The sequence below is a fragment of the Trichosurus vulpecula genome, chromosome 5, assembly GCF_011100635.1.
Source record: "Trichosurus vulpecula isolate mTriVul1 chromosome 5, mTriVul1.pri, whole genome shotgun sequence".
NCBI lineage: Eukaryota > Metazoa > Chordata > Mammalia > Diprotodontia > Phalangeridae > Trichosurus > Trichosurus vulpecula.
This window is the reverse complement of record NC_050577.1, coordinates 33,459,471-33,482,812: the sequence shown is the minus strand read 5'-3', so window position 1 is coordinate 33,482,812 and position 23,342 is coordinate 33,459,471.

The following is a 23,342-nucleotide window of genomic DNA, read 5'->3' as shown; positions in this document are numbered from 1 at the left end:
TACCTGGTACTGGCTAAGAAACAGAGTGGTAGATCAGTGGAATAGGTTAGGTACACAAGGTGCAGAAGTCACCATCTATAGCAATCTACTCTTTGATAAACCCAAAGAATCCAGCTTCTGGGTTAAAAATTCACTATTCCACAAAAAATCTGGAAAAACTGGAAAATAGTATGGCAAAAACTGGGCATATCTTATACCATATACTGAAATAAAGTCAAAATGGGTACATGATTTAGGAATAAAGACTGATACTATAAGCAATTTGGGAGATCAAGGAATAGTTTACCTATCAGATTTATGGAAAAGAAAAGAATTCATGACCCAACAAGAGATAGAGAGCATTACAAAATGCAAAATGGATAATTTTGATTATGTTAAATTGAAATATTTCCATACAAAAAAACCAATGCAACAAAGATTAGGAGGGAAGCAGAAAACTGGGGGAAAATCTTTACACCTAGTGTCTCTGATAAAGGCCTCATTTCTAAAATATACAGGGAACTGAGCTGAATAAGTCATTCCCCAACTGAGAAATGGTCAAAGGATATGAACAAGTAGTTTTCAGGGGAAGAAATTAAAGATATCTATAGGCATATGAAAAAATGCTTGAAATCACTACTGATTAGAGAAATGCAAATCAAAACAACTCTTAGATACCACATATCTCCTGTCAGATTGGCTAACATGACAAAACAGGAAAACGATAAATGTTGAAGAGGATGTGGGAAAATTGGAACATTATTATTTTGTTGGTAGAGTTGTGAACAGATCGAGCCATTCTGGAGAGCAATTTGGAACTATGCCCAAAGAGCCATAAAATGTACATACCCTTTGACACAGCAATATCACTCCTAGGACTACATATGAAACAGATCACACAAGTGGGAAAGGGACCTGTATGCCTATATGTACAAAATTATTTATAGCTGCTCTTTTTGCGGTGACAAAGAATTGAAAATCAAGGGAATGCCCATCAATTGAGGAATGGCTAAACAGGTTTTGGTATATGAATGTAATGGAATGCTATTGTGCTATAAGAAATGGGGAAGATATGGACTTCATAATAACCTGGAAAGACCTACATGATCTGATGCTGAGTGAAAGGAGCAGAACCAGGAGAACATTAAACACAACCACAGACATATTGATTCTGTGATGACTAACCCTGATAGATTTTGCTCTTCTCAGCAACTCAGGGTGCAAAGACAGCTCCAAAGGACTCATGATGGAGAGAGCTATCTACATCCAGAGAAAGAACTATGGAGTCTGAATGGAGATTGAGGCCAACTATTTGCTCTCTTTTTTTCTCTGTTTTTTTTTGGTTTTGTTTCTTCTCTCCCATGATTCATTTCATTGGTCATAATTCTTCTTTGCAACTCAACCATTGTGTAAATAAGTTTAATGTAAAGGTTTATGTAGAATCTATATCAGACTGCATGTCATCTTGTGGGGAGGTGGGAGAGGAGGGAAGGGAAGAAAATTTGAAACTCAAGAACATGTAAAACTAAGTGCTATAAACTAAAAATTTAAAAATCTAATTTAAAAAAGAGCAGTTAGTATTTATAAAGTCCTTTAAAGTTTGCATCATACTTTACAAGTATTATCTCATTTTATCCTAATAACTACCATGGTGACTGGATACTTTTGTTATCCCCATCTTGCAGATAAGGAAATTAAGGAAGATAGAAGTGATTTGTCCAGTAATATGTCATTAGTAAGTATCTGAGACTAGATAGGAATTTAGAATTTCCTGACTCTAGGTCCAAAAATCTATAAACTACATCACTCAGATGCCTAGGTAGTCCAGGAGTTTAGTTGTGTACACATGCATTAAGCATATATGTATGTATACATGTATTCATAACAATAGACTAAATACTGAGAAGTATCTTCCATGAATAAATGGTTCCAGTATTTCATATAATCCTTCTTGTGTGGCTCCAACTAGATTTTGACCATGAGTTTGTCCATAAGACAGGCATATCATCATGACTGACTCCTCACCCAGGAAACAGGAAGAAATCCAAAACTCTCATGAGGCAGAGATAAACCAAGTTGAAAAAATGGAGTAGGAACCTATAGGATTAAGACATATAGGCATGTAGGTGTCAGTGGGCTTGGAGTAAGGAAGATCTGAATTCGATTGTAGCCTTAGGCATGTATTAGCTCTGTAACTGTGAGACAGTCACTTAATTTCTGTCTGCCTCAGTTTCCTCAACTGTAAATGGGGGATAATAACAACCCCTCCCTTTCACAGACAGTATGAGTATCAAATGAGAGACTATTTCCAAAGTGCTTATCACAGGACCTGGCACATAGTAGGTGTTAATAAATGCTTGTTTTTCCTTTCATCCTATATTTCAGCCCAGTCCGCTTTTAACAATACATTATAGTAAATTATTTCATCTGAGTTATTTTTCTGTTGTTGTCCAAATCTTTGTGAACTCATTTGAGTTTTTATTTTTTACAAAGATACAGGAGCGGTTTTCTACTTCCTTCTCCAGCTCATTTTACAGATGGGGAAACTGAGGCAAACAGGGTCCAGAGACTTACCCAGGCTCGCACAGCTAGTAAGTGTCTGAGTTCAGATTTGAACTCAGGTCTTCCTGACTCTGGGATCAGTGTTATATTTATTGCATTACCTAGCTACCTTATTATATCTGTGTTACGTTAGTATTCAATGTCATTAGAATAGGGACTGCACCTATGGTTTCATTGGTTTAGGGATCTCCCAAATAAGAAAACTCCCTCTATAAATCAATCTGACACCTTTTCTTCAACTCAGTCTTAGAAAACTGACTACATAACTGAAAAGTTAGTTATATAATATGTAAGTTAGATATCACACAATTATAATATATAAGTTATATATTATATAATTACATGTTATATAATATATAATTATAATATATTATTATAATGTATTATTACATAATATATAATTATAATATGTTATTATATAATATATAAGTTATATAATATATCTAGGGTCTCACACAGAGTAAGGATGAGAGACAGAACTCAATTTTTTCTGGCTCCCAGGCTAGCCTTCTAACATACAGCTCTATTGTAACATTAAAAAAGAATTAGAAGATCACTGAATCACTCTCATAGATGTGGCTAAGAATTCTTATCCAAACCAGTGACAGCATGACACTGAAAAACTTTGAAGGATCCCAGTGTCAATAGGATAATAAGTGAAGACATTAATCAGGGGGAGAATATATTGACATCATACATCTCTGATAAGGATCTGATATCCATGGTATAAAGACAACTAACATAAATAAATGACCAAAAGCCATCCCCCTAAAAATGGCAAATTATTTACAACTATGAGAGAATGTTCCACTAGTAATAAGAGAAATGCAAATATAAACAACTCTAGCTTTCCCTCATGAGCATTAGATTATCAAAGATGACAAAAGATGGTAATTGGCAATGTTTGATGAGGTTTTCTGAAGATAGATTTTTAACATGATATTTGTCCAACTATTCTAGAAAGCAATTTGGAATTAAACCAAAAAAACAATTAAAATGGCTGTATCACCTTAACCCAAAGATCAAATTAGAAGTCAATTTATTCACCAAAATTTTATAGCAGTACATTTTTGTAGTAGCAAGGGAAAAAAAAGGAAAGAATAATATGATGACATTGACAAAACTGGAAACAAAGCAGATGCTCATGATAGAGTACTATTGTTCTGTAAGAAATTACAGGAAAACAGTTTACATAGTGTCTGCAAATATCTAAATGGGGAGAACAACAACAAACTACCAGCATTGAATACTGTGAAATTAGAATGACCAAGTTTGGTCCCAGAGAAGAGAGACAAGAATGCACCTTCCTTACTTCATAGGGAGAGAAAACTACGGCTGTGGAACACTGAACGTAAAGTGGAACTTGGTCGATGTGTGATTAGTTTTGCTGAAGTCTTTTTCTCCTTCTTTTGATTTTTTAAAAATAAATGATCATTCTCTGTGAAGGGGAAAAAGTATGAATATATTGGGAAATATAATAAATATATATGCTTGGAAATGTAAGTAATGTAAAAACATTTTTTGTAAATAGTATTTTTTCCAATTATATGTAATATTAGTTTTCAACATTCATTTTATAAGATTTTGAGTTCCAAATATTTTCCTCCCTCACTTTCCTGCCCACTCCCCAAGATGAAAACAATCTGATATAGGTTATACACATGTAATCATGGAAACATATCTCCACATTAGTCATGCTGTGAAAGAAGAGACTGAACAAAAGGGAAAAGCCACAAAACCAATACAAAACAAAAAATAAAGTGAAAATTGTATGCTTTGATTTGTATTCAGACTCCAAAGTCCTTTCTCTGGATGTGGATAGTATTTTCCACCAAGGGTCTTTTGGAATTGTCTTGGATCATTGCTTCATTGAGAAGAGTTGAATCGATCATAGTTGATCATCACACAGTGTTACTGTTCTCCTGGTTCTGCTCACTTCACTCAGCATCAGGTTATGTAAGTCTTTCCAGTTTTTGTCTGAAATCCACCTGCTCATCATTTCTTACACCACACTAGTATCCATTAAATTCTTATATCACGATTTGTTCAACCATTCCCCAATTGATGGACATTCCCTCCATTTCTAATTTTTGTCATCACAAAAAAAAGCTGCTACAAATATTTTTGTACGTGTAGGTCCTTTCTCTTTTTGTGATCTCTTTGGTATACAGACCTAGTAGTAGTACCACCGGATCAAAGGATATGTACAGTTTCATTGTCCTTTGGGCAGTTCCAAATTGCTTCCCAGAATGACTGGATCAGATCACAACTCTGCCAAAAGCTCATTAGTGTTCCAATTTTCCCACATTTTCTCCACTAATTATCATTTTCCTTTTCTGTAATATTAGCCAATCTAATATGCATGAGGTAGTACCTCAGAAGTGTTTTAATTTGCATTTCTCTAATCAATAGTAATTTAGAGCATTTTATATGACTATAGATAGCTTTAATTTCTTCATCTGAAAACTACCTGTTCATAACCATTGACCATTTATCAACTGGGGAATTGCTTGTGTTCTTATAAGTTTATCTCAGTTCTCTATATTTTTTAGAAATGAAGCCTTTATCGGAAACACTTGCTATGAAAGTGTTTCCTAGCTTTCTGCTTTCTTTCTAATCTTGGTTGCTTTGGTTTTGTTTGTGCAAACCCTTTTAATTTAATGGAGTCAAAATTATCCATTTTTAACTTTGTAATGTCTCTACCTCTTGTTTGGTCATAATTTCTTCCCTTCTCCATAAATCTGACCAGTAAACTATTCCTTGTTCTCCTAATTTGCTTATGCTATAACCCTTTCTGTCTAAATCATGCTCCTATTTTCACCTTATCTTGGTATGGGGTATGAGATGTTGGTCAATGCCTAGTTTCTGCCATGCTATTTTCCAGTTTTCCCAGAACTTTTTGTCAAATAATGAGCTCTTATGCCAGAAGCTGGAGTCTTTGGGTTTATCAAACAGTAAATTACTATACTCATTTACTAGTCTTGTGTACCTATTCTATTCAACTGGGCCCCCACTTTTTTATTAGCTAGTACCAAATAGTTTTGATGATCGCTGCTTTATAATATTATTTTAGATCTGGTAAGGCTAGGCCACCTTTCTTTGCATTTTTTGGTAAAAATGATAAAGAAAATTATCCATCTACATATCCATTTCAATCAAACTATTCAATTGAGGTTAAAAGTGATTGAAAAAAGGAAAATATGATCAGCAAATATAATCTCATCATCGTGGTTGAATAGTGAAATTAGGGCTCTAAAATTGAAGGCATATTCTGAGCCTCTACTTCAGTCAGGAAATCAATTGCTACAAGACAACAAGGTCTTTCTGAAATATATAGGATAAGGAAAGGCAGGGCAGGGTAGTATCACCACAGACACAGCCATACAATGATGTGATTTCAGATTCTACCTTTCCTCATTGCACATACCCTATCTCTCCAATGAGCTCTACATTCAAGGATGGATGCCATGAATCTTTTTTTTTATCATTCCTGAATTTGAAGCTATTTGTATTCCATATATTCCCAAGGGCTACCAACTTCTAGGGAAAAAAAAAAAAATCTTTGTCACACATGTAATCAGCACAAAGTAAGATTTAATGAATATTAATAAATTTGATTATTAATAGATTGAGTAATTGATTGAATAATTTCATCCCTTTCTACTTGCTCTGAGAACTGGCTCTATCTACTACTATCCAGAATCTCAGAATTTAAACATTGGAATCTTCCACCGTGGCACTGTACTTTAAGCTCTATATGAAAGTTGTCATGCAAGTTATTCTTGAAGACCTCCAAAAAGGAGGAATACGCTACTTTTTAAAGTAGCCAATTCCATAGTGGGACAGCTCTCATTAGAAAGTTATTTCCTGACATTTAGCCTAAATATTTTCTGGCATTTCTGCTGGCTCTGCCCTTTAGTGTCAAATAGAATAAACATAATCACTCCTTCCCACAACAACCCTTCAAGTATTTGATTACAGCTATCATGTCTTGGTCCTTCAATCAATTCTCATATGACATGGACTCAAGGGCCTTAGGTATACTGAATGCCCCTCTCCTCTGGATGCATTTCAGCTTATCTATGTCTTTAAGTTATGGCCCTCAACTCTGAGTACAATATTCCAGATGAGGTCAGTACAATAGGACTACCACCTCCCCATTTCCAAAGTCTGTATCTCTTAATTCAGCCAAAGATTACAATAGGTTGTTTTTACTACCACATCACATTGTCTATTGATATTGAGATTGCAGTCTACTAAGCATGCCTCCCCGTTCTTCAAAGGTCACCCAACTCAAGTCATACCTATACAAGGATTCACTCTACAACATTGTCTTTTCCTTCTCCCTCTCCCACAGAAAACTCACATAAGATTGAAAACTACTTGAAGGTAAGAATTTAGCCTTACCCTATTTTCTTTCCCCTCATAGGACAAAGAACATTGCTGGGCACATAGTAGGTCATCAAAAAAAAACTATTGACTTCTCCTACAGATGCACTAAATTCACTTTGCTTAGGTGTAAATGTCAGGGTAATTTTTTTTCAATAAGAGTTCAGTGAGGAATAGGGGTCATGCCCAGATAAGGAATACTTTAATTGTACATAAGAACATTGGGGTCCATGAAAATCTCCTGTCTGATTGAAATTAAAAATTATGTACATGCCAAATCTTGGGCTAATGGGATTTAATCAATTTGTAATGCCATTTAATTAAGAAAGAAGGAAATAGGGATGACTATTATTCAAGGTTCCCTTATTTCTAATTGATAAACAAGTAGGACACATCCAAAATGCTGGTCCTCAATGACAGCAGAATGGTCGTTTGACTAGAAATAAAATAAATTTGTTATTCTTCCTTCTCCCAGAATATACCTTCCCTCTTCCTAAGGGAAGTAGTCCTTCAAGGCCTATTGCTTTGATCATATTGTGGATATCTAATTGTCCTTTTACCACCTCTTCAATTGTTTTATGTTTTACCTTCCTGTTGACCACCTTTTTTGCCTTGTATCTTTCCCAGTTCAAAAAGTTGTTTTTTTTTTCTTACTAGAAAAACGAAAAACAAAATACAAGCTGAATAGTTCTCTCTTGTCTCTCCATCATCCATTTCTATAATCTAATCTATTCCTAGCATCAGTCCTTTACTTTTCTTCATTTTCTACTTGCTCGAAAATAGAGTTTTAAAAAAGCCTTCCTTCGCTGCCCATGGCATTCATCTCCAACCTCAGTTCATCCTGAACTTTGGTACTGCTAACGTTATTCTTATAGGACTTTGCAGTTCTTTGGTATTTGTCTTAATTTTACTGCCATTGCTTCCATCTTCTGTACATATATCCTTTTCAAAATGAAGTTGCACAATGAAGGGCACAAAGTGCACCCTATTCATTCACATAAGGGACATCAAAAAGATTCTTCTTTTCTTCCTCATTGGAGTCATTTGTGTTTATGTCATAAGAATTGTTTTTTTTTTTATTTTTAGCTTCCCATTCCTCATGGTTGTACTATAAAATTTTTAGGCATAGGACCCTACCTGTCCTTTCACAGAACTCTTTCAAATATATTTCCCCCAAATTTAAGGTTCATATGAAATTGTACTTGCCTTTCTTTTGCTTATCAATTACAAATTCTAAGCTGGAATTCTCACTATTTCCTAAGGAGCCTGTCATCTCATCCTTATCTTTCAGTTTCTCTTTATTGGTCAATGAGAACTCCAGGATAACTATTCTTACCTTTGGAAGAATGCAAAGGATGTTATTCCAAGTAGAGAATATATTCATTACTCTTTCTTTGTATTTTTTTAATTCCTAGCAATATCAACTTACAGACTAGGAAAGTGTCTTAGAAAGTTTGACTTGTCCACAGTCATACAGCTAAAAAAAGGGATTTGAAGGCATGATATTGAGAAAAATACTGACATAGCATTAACATTACAAAACTCAGCTTCTTGGTCCATGCCAACACACATACGTATGAGGCCTGTAGAACTGAAAATGGTTGAACAACTGGTCATTTCTCTGCCTCACACACCCATCCCCCCAATTAAGATCCTCATAACATAACATAACATAACATAACATAACATAACATAACATAACATAACATAACATAACATAAGGGTCTCTTAATTGATTTCCCTGCCTCCAGTCTCTCCCTTCTCCAATCCACTAACCACAACTAATTACAATTTGATATTCCTAAATCAGAGATACGTTTGTCATTCCCCTTCAAATGAGGTGTGCATGCATGCACAGGCACACGTGCGCACGCACACACACGCACACACACACACACAAATAAAAAATATAGTTTCCTATTATGTCAAGGTTAAAATGCAAACTGTTTGTCATTTAAAACCCTTTACAATCTGGCTGCAATCTATCTTTAGACTGATTTTACATGACTCTCCCTCATGTCCTCTGCATTCTAGCCAAACCTGGACACTTGCTGATCTGCATATACCGTACTTCAGCACCCATTTCTGTACTTTTTGTTTTGATTTTGTTTTTGCTTTATACCTTTGCCTTATGGAAGGGTCTACAGAAGGCTTTTCCTCCAAATTTCCCATTTTACAGATGAAAAATCTGAAATTAAGCTCCATTCAAGACTCACTTGTGTCACCTATTACATTAAAATTTCCCAGATGTTTCCCCAGAGTCCCAACTCTCACTCATTACTTTGCAGTTAATCTGTATATATTTAGTATTTATTTATCTATGTGTATGGTGTTGCCCCCAAGCAGAGTGTAAGCTTCTTGAGGTCAGGGATTATTTTTTGTCATTGTACTCTTAGCACTTATTACAGCCTCTGACACATAGTAGGTGGTCTTTGAAAGGAGAAGCTTCCTTTTGATAAATGAGCTATGCCTGCTTGGCTGACTATGGATGCTAAAGGCCTTTTCTCAACATTTGTTTATGCTTAGTAGAAGTATTTGTTTTTATACCCTATCCAATAATAACACCAAACTATGTAAGTCACTTTTCCTTCTATTTTCTCTTGATCTGGACTTTATAAATACAAACTGTTTGGTTATAGAATCCTGAGATAGTAACAAAAGTAAGGACTTATATGTTTAAGTTCCTTTGTAGTTTGTAAAGTCCTTAATATACATTATAAGGTCAAAGGATGTTAATTAAGAAGTGCCTTGAGAGATCAACAAATCCAACACTATTATTTTACAGATGAGAAAATTGAGTCCAAAAGGAGTCAGATGACTTACTTAACATCACACAGGAAAGAAGTAGCATAGTAAGATTTGAACACAAGGCTTCTACCATCAGAGGTCATAATCTTTCAGTTATCCCACACTGTCTTTTTGTTTCATTGGATCTTCAAACAATCCTATGGAGAAGTCTGTCCACTGGTAGCCTACACCTGGGGAATTTTATAGACTTCACCTAAAAGTGTCTTTACTTGGCGGATTTGCATTGTTTTCTTTATGAGCTTTGTGGATGCAGCTTACATTAATGATCACATCATTTGTACCTTTGTGTCATTTCATTGGTAATAAAAACATATGAAAATCAATCATATTAATCATGGTGAGATTTATGGGTGGCTCATTATTTTTTTTATTTGATCAGATGTTGTGATGAACCCTAGAATTTTTGGTTGTCTATCTTTTAGATTTGTGTGTGTGTGTCTGGAGAAGAGGAGAGAGAAAGGGGGAGGGAGGAAATAATGTGTGCCACTGCCTAGTAGATGACTTCTGCTTGCTTATATGAACCAGAAGCAATTGAGGATAACAATAGACCATGCCTAGATGAGGATGTTCGAGATTAAACCATGGAAAGAAAAGGATAGTTTCCTGTACATAGACTTCCTGTGTCTGCTGACTCTCTTCCCTCTCCTGGCACACAACTCTTCCACTACCGCAAAAGGATGTTTCTTCTGTTTTCATTCACAGTCTGGGCGGCAGAGGAAGCAAGGAAGTTGAGCTATTGGCTTAAAGGAAATAGAAAGTTCCCTCTGGAGGCCATACTGTCTCCAAAACAGCTGTTTTTCCAAGAGTGATGTGGAAATATGGCAAGAGCTGAGAATTCTGAACTCTGCTGTGATCCTAACCCCAGAATAATTACATATTAAGTAGTTCTTTAAAAAACAAACAAGCAATAACTTAGAATGGATAGAGTGCAAGAAGACTGGGTTTAGGTCTTGCTTCTGACCCTTAATGGCCGTGGGACCCTGGGCAAGTATTTTTAACCCCGCATTATTATGGCCAACTCTCTAACAGTAACTCTGTAACTTACAAAACAGATACCTTGGTAGAGAGTTTCCTCATCAAATAGTCCCTCATAGCAAAGAAATTGCAGAGTTTATGTTCCCCTTCCCTACCCTAATACATGACTCCATAAATCAATCATTTAAGCCAAAAAGAGCTAAATTCTGATAGGTTTCTCTTTTATTAGTAATTGGCATTCTCAGACCAAGTCATCATTGCTAATGAAATTGCCAAAATCAGAGATTAATTAAATTATCAAATCAAATAAGGTAATATTTACAAAGCACATAGCATATAGCACTGTGCCTGGGACATAGTAGGCAATACGTAAATGCTAGTGATTATTAGTTATTATTATGACTTGAAAACTTGGAGTCTCAATTTCCTTATCTGTAAAATGGAGATAATCTTATCTGTCATACTAATTTTACAGGCTTATGATCTTGAAATGAAAAAAAATTAAGAATAGCTTTTAAAAAACCTTAAAATGCTATATGATATTATGTTACTATCATTTTGGTGATCAAATTCATATAAAAACAGTAACCTGGTACAAGTTACTATTCTTCTATCATTCTCTCATGCTTTATATTCTACGGACTCTTAAAAGTTAATGTTCCAGTGACAATTTCATAGGTGGCTAAAATAATTACTTTTTATAATTGAATAAAAGTATTAGGATGTGAATGCATGCCACAGAAGTTCACTGAAAGCATTAAGATTATTTATTAGTGGTATTAATCATAGTTATTACTCACTGCGAGAATAGTCTAGTTTTGGATAGAAAAAGGACCACGCTGCTCCTGTCTGTTGGCTTTTGGGCTGCTATTTAATATTTCCTATTCAGCCGAGACCTTTCCTCTGCTACCTCTGTTATCTTGCCCACAAGAATGGAAAACAGGTCCTGGAAAATGCTGAGTTATTCATGTTATGTCTACATAGCAACAAAACAAAATGAAAGAGTGGAAAAGTCAGTCAAAACAACTAGTTGGTATGCTCATATCACACACACACACAGAAAATGAAGAGATGCTGTGATTTGGTTACTCCCCCTCAATGTATTGTTCTAATGTTTTATGGATTCAGTTTTTCCTTCAAGAAGAAAAGAAATAGCTAAGGGATGAAATAGTAAATTTATTTTACTATAAACAGAGATTTTTTTAATTTTTAAAATACTATTTGAAATTTTAACACAGTAAACAATAATAAAACCTTAAATTACCTTTCACCACAAGATATATTCTCTGACAATATGTAAGAAATAAAAAAAAATCAAAGAATGGTCAGAATGAGTTGAAAAACTGTTTGAGAAAAAAATCAAAATGTTTTATGAATAATCTTTAAAAATGTGTCCCCAAGTGACATTCTCACCCCTCTCCCTCATGAATAAGGAAGTACCTTACACATTGGTTCTCTCTGACAATGTATGGTTCTTCTCCTTACACTCTCTTTTTTTGTATCTTCAACCAGGTCATACCCACTAATCACGAGTACCCACTAAAATAACTCTTCATAGACTTTTAGGTCTCAGCACCCCTTTACATTCTTAAAAATTACTTAGGACAGAGAAAATCTTTTTTCTTTTAATGTGCATTGTACATGTTTGTATTTAACATATTATAAATTAAAATTAATGTTTTGAAATAGATATTTATTAAGTCATTTATGATAGCAATAATAAACCCATTACATGGTAGGATATTTCATGAAAAATTATTATTTTCTAAAGCTAAAATATTAGGGAGAAGAGTGGCATTGTTTTATATTTTTGCAAATCCCTTTAGTGCCTTGCTTAGTAAAAGACACCTGCTTCTGTATTTATTGGAATATTTTGAAGAAAATCTGGCCTTACACACATAAGAGTTAGAAAAGGGAGAAGTACATTAATAACCTATTCAGACAAGTGAATATATTCTTCTTTGATACTATACCAAAACTTCACAACTGCTAGTTTCTTAAAGCTTGGTTGCAAAGTGGGCCCCCAAAACATATCACTTAACTTTTCATATTCTGTTACATGAAAATCCATTGGTCTATTGTGCTTTGAATGCAATTTTTTTACTCTGCATGTTTTTATAACATCAGCCATTGCTCTTTGGGAAAATAATGGTTTACTTAGTGAACCTCTAAATGCTGACATATTTCATTATATTATATAAATAATCACATTTGTTAATATTACTGCCAATCCCATCTGAAAAATCTTTAAGTATTGGAAGCTGTCAAGCTCCCTGTGGCAGCTTCTAATTTTTTTTTCAAAATTCTCATTTCCACTTGAAAGCTTAAAATGTATCATTGACAATAAATCTGTCCATTGTTTTTCTTGAAGTGACCAGGTCACCTCCTTCATTTCCAGAAAATACGTGCCAAATGCACAACTCTGAATGACTGTAGTTTGTCTGTCAGTTTTTGTTTCAAGTAAAAACGATGCTCCATGAAAACATTAGTTAGTTGAGCTCAGAAATCAAACAGTTGCAAAAATGCTTTTCCACAAGATATCCATGGTACTTTAGTATGCAACAGAAGCTTCATATATAATTCCCATGTCATCATGAAGAATATTAAAAAGATGTATTCAAAGGTTATTATTTAATAAATTTAATAATACTTTATTGTTTCATCGAGACTATTCTGAAGTGAAACTGGTACATTTTTTAAACTACAAGTACATGGTAGTTAAGAATCCAATGACTACTGCTACAATTTGGTTCCACCATCTTAAGTAATACTAAGGTACCAGCCATTTTACCAACCATTCCTTTTGCACTAGCCAAACAAAGGTCAACACAGTTACTCCACATCAAAACAGGTGTTTCAAAAAAAATTCTTTAAACACCTTAGATATTTCAGCATCACTTGTGTTTATTTCCAAGCATCCAAATAAAAGATCTTTATTCCATGATTATTTGATTCTAGTGCCAGATGAATACAAGCAAAATGATAAGTCATGTCTATGTATTCACCAATTTGTAACACAACAATACAGTTCTGAGAATGAGATATTAACTCCTTTTGATGTTTGCAGCTAAATCTTTGATTCACAAGTCATGTAGCCTCTGGAAAATTTCACTGTGCACTTGTCAGAGAATGAGAGTGAAAAAGACAAATGATGTCTTAGTAATATTGCGAAAATAGCCTTGACTTCATGGGGCATGTGAAGGGGTCCTTTGACTAGTGTTTGAGAATTGCTATCCTAAGACTTGTCCTCAGCCCACCTTCTCCCTCTGTACTATCTCACTAAGCTATCTCAGCATCCTTGGGTATAATGAGCATCTTTATACAAGTGATTCCCAGAACTATATATCGAACTCTAACCTTGAACTCTAACAACTTTTAGATACCTAAAACTGGATGTTCCATGGGCACCTCCAAATCAACACATCTAAAAGAGAACTCTTTCCAAATTCTCTTTTTAGCACCAAAGGTATCATAGCTACCCAGACTAGAAATTCCATTACCTTTCTGAAATTTCCTTTCACACACACTCTAAAGACCAAATTCTCCAACCTGTTGATAGTTCTTAACATTCCTACATTCATAACATTTCTCTATACTTTCATTTTTCTCAACTCATACAACCATCACACTGGTATAGGCTTTCATCACTTTAGACCTAAAATATTTCAATAACTTTCTAATTGGTCTCCTTGCCTCAGGGCTTTCTGAACTCAAATTTATCCTCTCTTTATAGCTGCCAAAGTGATTTTTGGGGGGAAGCAATTGGGATTGTGACTTGCCCAGTGTCACAGAGCTAGTAAGTGTCTGAGGCCAGATTTGAACTAAGATCTTCCTGTCTTTAGGACTTGTGCTCTATCCACTGCACTATGTAGCTGCCCCCAAAGTGATTTTTCTAACCCAGAGATCTGAGAATGCAGTGGCTCCCTATTTCTTCCTGTTTGGCATATGAAGCCCTTTACAAAACAATCTCTTGCTACTTTTCCAGAATTTATATTTTTGGTACCCTCCACAAATTTTGCAGTCCTCCCTTACACACACACACACACACACACACACACACACACACAAAATCTTCTCACTTCCTTACTTTTTACTGGCTCTCTCCCATACTTGGAATATTCTTCTTGCCTCACTTCTTCCTGGTTTCATTGGCTTCCATCAAGACTTATCTTCTGCAGAAGGCCTTTCTAGGTCCCCTCATAGCTAGTGACTTCATGAGATTATTTCCAACTTCACTATATATATTTTCCATGCACATAGGTAGTCACATGTCATCCTTGGAAGGCAAGGATTAGACTTTTACTTTCCTTTAGATTCTTGGTGCTTTCCATGCTTCCTGGTACATAGTAGACACTTATTAAATGCTTGGTGACTGACTGACATCCCAGGTTTCTCTGAATTCTTCATATACATCATTTCTTATAGTGCAACAGATATCTCACTCAATTGCTATGACAAAATTTAATAAGTGTCTTGTCAAGCATAAATTCAAGCATTTAAATAGGGGTGAGATAAATCATTGGAAATTCTTTGCTCATTCTGGGACCAGTTCGGAATAAATCTCTTTATATCAGCAGGGACTATTTGGTTCATAATAAAGGGGCAGTATGGGATAGTAGATTGGGTACTGGAATTCAATTCAGGAGACATGAGTTCACTCTAGTTTTGCCATTTACCAGTTCGATTACATCTCTCTGAGCCTCAGTTTTCTCATCTATAAAATATTAAATATGGAACCAGCTGAGGCTAACTAGGGCTAGCTAGGATACATGGTTGTTATGACATCACTGTGTTTTATAAGAATTCAGAAGGATACTAGAGATATGCCCTTTCTAAACCTTATTAAATGGCAGCTATTGTCAAAGGTAGGTACGTCAAGTGTGCCAAAGCCTTAGCACATAGAGAGGGTATAACAACGCTACTTGCCACTACTGTGGCTATGTAAGACCAATAACACCAGCAAACAGGAGGGCTACTACCACAGGTTCTTTGATCTGCTTTTCTAAGGAAAGCAACTTTAAGAGGTTTACAATCACACTTTAATTAAAAATACATATATCATTCATTTAGTTCAGGGGCAAATGTCAACACCATGATCTTCAGAGAAAACACAAACAGAAATTGCAAGCAGAAATTATATAAACAGAGCAAAATATCATAAATCAGCAGACAGACTTCTAGTTATCTGTCCAAGACATTACATACATAGTTGCCAGAGAGAAAAATACCAATATCTGGGTTTTTCAAAGCCTGGAGGCTCCAAGGGCTACCCAGAATCTTCTCTGGTCAAATCACATGACACTCCTCCAGTGTGTGAGCCCCAAGCAAAATGCTAACCTCAGAGTATATATTCTTTAGGGCCCTGAGGGCTCCACACCCAATCAGTGAAAGGGTGTAGGCTTGGCCTTAGCACTTAGTAAGTAAAAGGTGTAGGCCTGGGGTTTTCTTGTGACTTAATCAGGTCATCAAAGACTCTTGATTGAAACAAAAGCAAGACTCAAAGGCACTTGATTGCCTTAGTGCTGAGAAGCACTCTGAAACAAAACACAACAAAAAGGACCACTTTGCTTGCCATCACAGAGGGGGAAGAAAATAACCCTTGAATAAAAAGAAATTCAATAAGACAGTCTCAATTTACAAACACCTGAATTATAAGTTAAAAACAAAAAAACTGAATGGTAATGAAATTGAGCTCTGACCTACCAATCATTTCATTGCTCCTCTCTAACTTCAATCATGGTTATGAATTAAGAAAAACGAAAAGTGTGACTTAAAATATTTCTGTGGGAGCATGGTCTGCTGTCTTAAATGACCTGAAACAATTTTGCCAATTAGAGTTTCTTTTAAATGAGGAAGCATTCTCTTTTAAAATATATATATATATATGTATATATATATATATATATATATGAATGATTATACGGTCTTCCTATATTTGTACCTTGGTTTAATGAATTTCCCTTACCTTCTACAGAGTGAAGGATCAGAGTGGTATGATTTGGTCTGGTATGTGTGTGTAGGGAGGTCTGGAAAATGGCACAATGGCAACCTTTGTAATTGGGGCAAGGGTGGGGATGGGAAGGGAAATGCATGGCACAGCAAAAGGAGTTGGAGGTTGCCAAAGACAAATTTCACCCATTTGAAAATTTTGGCTGTTATTAGAGAGTGCCCAGGAAAGAGGGTGGGGAAACTATTTCTTCCTTATTCTTCCTCTTTCTCTGAAGCTGCCTATCTGTCTGTTTCCAGGACTTAGAACTCAGTCTAATGATATAGTTCAGCTCCATTTTGAGTTAAGTAGACTTTTGTGACTTGGCCTGAGAAACTAGTTCCCTTCGAGAGAATAGGAAAATTCAATTTAAATGCCAAACAACTGCTTTACAGATGAATTTTAGGAATAAAATAGAATTCTATTCCAAACTATAGTTTATTCAAATTTCTCTGGGTGTGATTCCTACTGAGTCTGTCTAACAATGTGACCTTAATTCACATAACTTCCCCATGCTTCAGGTTCTGTGTCAATAGAACAGACATGATAATATAAAATTCCTATGTATCTAGGGAGGATTAAAAAAAGAGATAATACTACATATGCAAAAATGCTTCAATTTCTTAGGAAGAAAGGTTTTATGTTTTAATATCCATCATTATATAAATCCAAGATAGTATTATCATCAACTTTATTATGTTAATCTTTAAGTTAACTACCTATCACAGCAAAGTATATAAATCAGTAAATAGAACATACTTTAGAGACAGAGTTGGATGAAGGCATTTAAAGCTGTTTCAAATGCCCAGTCTGGGTGTGAGATACTCATTTTCCTTGCAACTGGGGAAAAGTAAGCTCTTCCCCACCTATCATCTGATTGAACCCCCTCATTTTATGTTGTAATCACCCTCAGGAGACCTATTGAAACAAGTAGCACATGCTGCCATGGAGATCTTTTCCATTGTCATTCTCCATTTTTTATGTGTCCTTTTTGTAAGATGGGGTGGAGAATTTGACAAAAACTGCTGGGAAAACTGGAAAATAGTATGGCAGAAACTAGGCAGAAACTAACTAACATCTTGGTACATCATTTAAATAGAAAGGTTGATACTATAAGCAAACAAAAGAATAGTTTACCTGTCAGATTTATGGAGAAAGGAAAAATTTATGACCAAACAAGAGATAGAAAACATTATGAAATGCAAAATTTTGATTTAATTAAATTGAAAAGTTAGGAGGGAAGAAGAAAACTGGGAAATAATTTTTACAACCAGTGTCTCTGATAAAGGCCTCATTTCTAAAATACATAGAGGACTGAGTCAAATTTTTTTTTTTTTTGCTTTTTGGCAGGGCAATTGGGGTTAAGTGACTTGCCCAAGGTCACACAGCTAGTACATGTGTCAAGTATCTGAGGCCGGATTTGAACTCAGGTCCTCCTGACTCCAGGGCCGGTGCTCTACTCACTGAGCCACCTAGCTGCCCCAAGACTGAGTCAAATTTATAAGAATACAAAACATTTACCAATTGATAAAAGGCAGATGATATGAACAGGCAGTTTTCAGATGAAGAAACTAATGCATTGTTGGTGGAGTTGTGAACTGATCCAACCATTCTGGAGAGCAATTTGCAACTATGCCCAAAGGACTATAAAAAATGTTCATAGTCTTTGACCCAGCAATAACACTTCTAGGGCTATATTCCAACGAGGTCATACAAATGGGAAAAGGCCCACATGTACAAAAATACTTATAACAGCTTTTTTTGTGGTGGCAAAGAATTGGAAATTGAGAGGATGCCCAGCAATTGGGGAATAGCTCAACGAAGTGGTATATGGATTTAATGAAATACTATTGTGCTATAAGACTTGATGAATATGAAAAAATGCTCTAAATTACTATTGATTAGAAAAATGCAAATCCAAACAACTCTTAGGTATCACATCTCACCTGCGAGATTGGTTATCATGACAAAACCGGAAAATCATAAATGCTGGAGCGGAGGTGGAGAATTTGGAACACTAATGCACTGTCCGTGGACTTGTGACCTGATCCAACCATTCTGGAGAGCAATTTGGAACTTTGCCCAAAGGGTTATAAAATGTGCATACCCTTTGACCTAGCAATACTGCTTCTAGGGCTATATCCCAAAGAAATCATACAAGTGGGAAAAAGGACCTGTGTGTTCAAAAATATTTATAGCAACTCTTTTTTTGTGGTGGCAAAGAATTAGAAATCAAGGGAGGCCCATCAATTGGGTAATGGCTAAACAAGTTGTGGTATATGGATGTAATAGAATACTATTGTGCTATAAGAAATGAGGAGCAGACAGACTTCATAATAACCTGGAAAGACTTACGTGATCTGATGCTGAATGAGGGGAGAAAGATCAGAAGAACATTATACACAATTACAGACACACAGTATCTGTGATGACTAACTTTGATAGACTTGGCTCTTCTCAGGAATGCAAGGTTCTAAGACAACTCCAAAAGACTCATGATGGAAAAAATGATTCACAACCAGAGAAAGAATTGTGGAGACTGAATGCATATTGAAGCAAACAATTTGCTCTAATTTTTTTGTTTTGTTTTTGTTTCTATTTTGTTTCTTCTTTCTTGTGGTTCATTCCATTGGTTATAGTTGTTCTTTACATCTTGACTATTGTGAAAATATGTTTAGTGTGAAAGTATATGTAGAACCCATATTGGATTGCATGCCATCTTGGGTGGGGAGAGGGGAGGAGATGGAGGAGGAGAAAATTTGAAACTCAAAAAACTTGAGGAACTGAATGTTGTAAACTAAAAAAAAAATAATTTTTAAAAAAAGAAATAATGAGCAAGCAGATTTCAGGGAAGCTTGGAAAGACTTACATGAACTGATGCTGAATGAAGAGAGCAGAACCAGGAAGCAGTGTACATAGTAATAGCAACATTATGTAATGTCATCTATGATAGGCTTAACTCTTCTCAGTTATATGATCATCAAAGACAATTCCAAAACACTCATGATGGAAAACATTATCCATATCCACAGAAAGAACTATGGAGTCTGAATGCAGGTAGAAACATACTATTTTCACTTTTTTTGTCTTTGGGGGTTTTTTCCATGGTTTTTCCCTTTTGTTCTGTTTATTATTTCACAATACGACTAATGTGGAAATATGTTTAACATTATTGCACATGTATAACCTATACCAAAGTTCTTGCTGCCTTGAGGACGGCGGAGAAGGGGGAGGGAGGTAGAAAAACAAGAACTAAAAATTTTATAAAAATGTATGCTGAAAACTATCTTTACATGTAATTAGAAAAAATAAAATACTACTTAAAAAAAAGAAAAAATAAATGATGAGCAGGTGAACTTCAGAAAAACCTGGCAAGACTTTTATGAACTGGTTCTAAGTGAAGTGATCAGAACCAGGTGAACATTGTATACAGTAACAGCTATATTGTACGATGTCTAACTTTGATGCGCTTATCTCTTCTTAGCAATGCAAGGATCTAAGACAACTCCAAAAAACTCATGATGGAAAATGCTGTTCACATCTAGGGGAAAAAAAACAACAATGGAGTCTGAATGCATATTGAACCATATTATTTGCTCTCTCTCTTTATTTTTTTTGTTTGTTTCTTCTTTCTCGTGGTTTCTCCTATTGGTTTTAATTCTTCTTTACAACATGACTAATGTGAAAGTAGGTTTAATATGAATGTATATATAGAGTCTATAGCAAATTACACACTGTCTTAGGGGAGGGGGAGAGGAGAGATGGGGAGAAAATTTGGAACTAGAAATCTTATGGAAGTGAATGTTGAAAACTAAAATTAAAACTTTTAAAAGAATGGTAGGATGGAGTCCTTTCTGTTGAAATGGAATTTCATAAATGGATCTTAAGTTCACATAATGAAAGTAAGAAGTGTCATCCATATCTAAGAAATAAAGGGAATATGATAAATTTCATATTAATATGTGTGTACATGTGTGCATGGGTATAGAACCCTAGAAACTTATCCTTTATTTTTTGAAGATACCTCTGGGATATGATTCTCTATCATTGATTTCCTATTGTAAGCGTGATTAAATGTGTATATGATGGATAATAAATCATAATCTGTAGCATTGTAGCAGTCACAAACTGTCTTTGGGGTTTTCATCTTCCCTTAGGGAGCTGTCTCAACACTGCCTTCAACAGAGGGCTTCTTTTGAAATGTTAGTTACATCTCTGCTCTTGCTTCAGAAGCTCTTATATAACACATTTTTATGGCAAAAAATCTACATAAGCATATTGGATTTTGCATTTTCTATATATTTTAGTCAATTAAGGCAAAAATATTATTTATGGAAGAATATCATGCACAAAAACCTCTGCTTATTCCTTGTAAATACCATTACGAAGGATGGCCTTGATGGGCATGTAGATTGTTCTAACATTTTTTACATAGATGTGAAAGTGCATATATAGGTTGGTGGATATTTATATTTTCTCAATTGTCTTTCCATATTTTTGTAATAAGTTTTATCATTTTCCCCATGCTTTTATTATCTTTTTTCCCTTTCAGGTACATAAAAAATGATCCCCCAAAGGCTCCAAAATTATTTCATGTCCAACATAAGCCTCTTCTCTATATCCTTGGTCTAATCCAGATACGTTGCCCTCACCTTTGCTTTCTTCAGAACTGTTTCCATAAATGAGTCTGGGACTATGATATTAGAGTTTACATATGGTGAGTCCATTGCCAGTTATAGTAAAAAGAGCTTGTTATAAAAATATTTGCATATCTTTTTGCATCTTTCATCTTTTTTTTTTTTGTACTGCCATTTCTACCATCAAATGACCTTGGAGTAACTCTGCTTAGTTGGGCTTCTCGCTAAGTGGTTTTCAAACTGGCTAGAACTTGAGTGGTTATTACTTTTTGCCACCATACTCTTTAAGATTGTACAGAGGAGTTTATATTCTAAATCACTAATGTCTTCTGCCTTTGACAAGTGTTTCTTGTCTCAGAGGATTTTCAGGCTTTTGGTCTCCCCATTGTAAGCTCATTTACATTGGTTAAACTGTGTGAAATTGGCTAAAAAGGTATTATTCTTTACTCTATCCACTTCCCATCTTTCTGCACCCATAGCTTCTTTAATATAACAGGTTGAAATTGTTTAAATTGCACAATATGTCTCTTTTGTCTAATTTTTATTCTTTTTTCTGGCTTTTTATAAATTTATATCTTTTCTGTTACAATTTGGTGATTCAACTGTATGCAGACCTCTGATTCAGGTTTGAATTTCACATGAGGAATGAACAATTTTCTGACAGTTAAAATATGACCAATTTCATTTTTGCAATGTTATCGGATCTTTAACCCCTTTTCTCAAAAAAAAGTATTCATTACATATATGCTATGTAGTCTATGAGTATTTGACTTCTCATTCATCAAACCTGAATCACATTTTCCACATATTTTAAAATTTCCTTTACCTAATCCTACTTTGCATTCAAGTCACTGAGTAGCAATGTATATTTTGATTTATTAGGGAGGATCTTATCAAATTATTCATAAAATTTGTTTCTTTATTTTCATGCAACAGAAATTGGCATATAAACTCAAATAATTTCTATCATGGACTTTTTGAAAATGTTTACCATGAATGATATAAAGACATGAGTTTTTTTTTCTTCTTTTGGGATGCCTATTTAATAGTAATTCCTCCAAATCTTTGGTTTGTCTCTCCTAGATGAACATGTGAGCCATCTTTCTACTTACCTAAATTCATGGGTTATTTTCCTAGTTTTGTTTATTCTTAGAATATTAACATGGATCACACACTTCCAACAGCATGTTCCTTCATTGGTCGTTGTGTAAGAGTCTCACATCTGAAGTATCAATAACTAAATTAATAATTGTAGACACTTACTGTGTGATCCTGGGGAAGTTACTTCATCTTTCTACAGGGAAGTTTTCTCATCTGTAAAATGGGGAAAACTATGACACCTATCTCCCAGGTTTTTCATGAAGATCAAGTAAGATTATATTTGTAAGGGATTAGTGCAGTGCCTAGCATATAACAGGAAATATACTACTACTACTACTACTACTACTACTACTACTGCTGCTGCTGCTGCTGCTACTACAACTGCTACTACAACTACCACTACAACTACTACTACAACTACTACTACTACTACTACTGCAACTGCTGCTGCTGCTGCTACTGCTATCATCATTATTATTAAAAGCATAAAGAGTGCTATTCTGCCACCACCAATACAGAAGTGCCCGAGTGCCCTTTTAGATTTTTTGAGGTTTTGTGAGTTTCCATGGCCAAATACATAATGCGTCAACTAGTGGCCAGTTTACTGATGGAGCGGATGTCAGTATTTGTCTAGTCTAGTTCTTAGGATGCAGAACCTGTCTGTTGCCAAGACTTCATTATAGAAGTCTTTCCAACTTCGTAAAACCTGCCAGATTTCACACTACACTATACCTTGGAGAGCTAACGTTCACACCTCAGAACAAGAAGCAGTCTAATCCCCAGCAAGGGAGCGAGCCAGTATATTTCTCAAGTGATTGGGTAACCATGCACCTTACTGGAGAAAAAAAAAAATGTTAGCTCTAAGTTTTTTTAGGTTCTCAGTTGAAAGAAAGAATGATATGTTA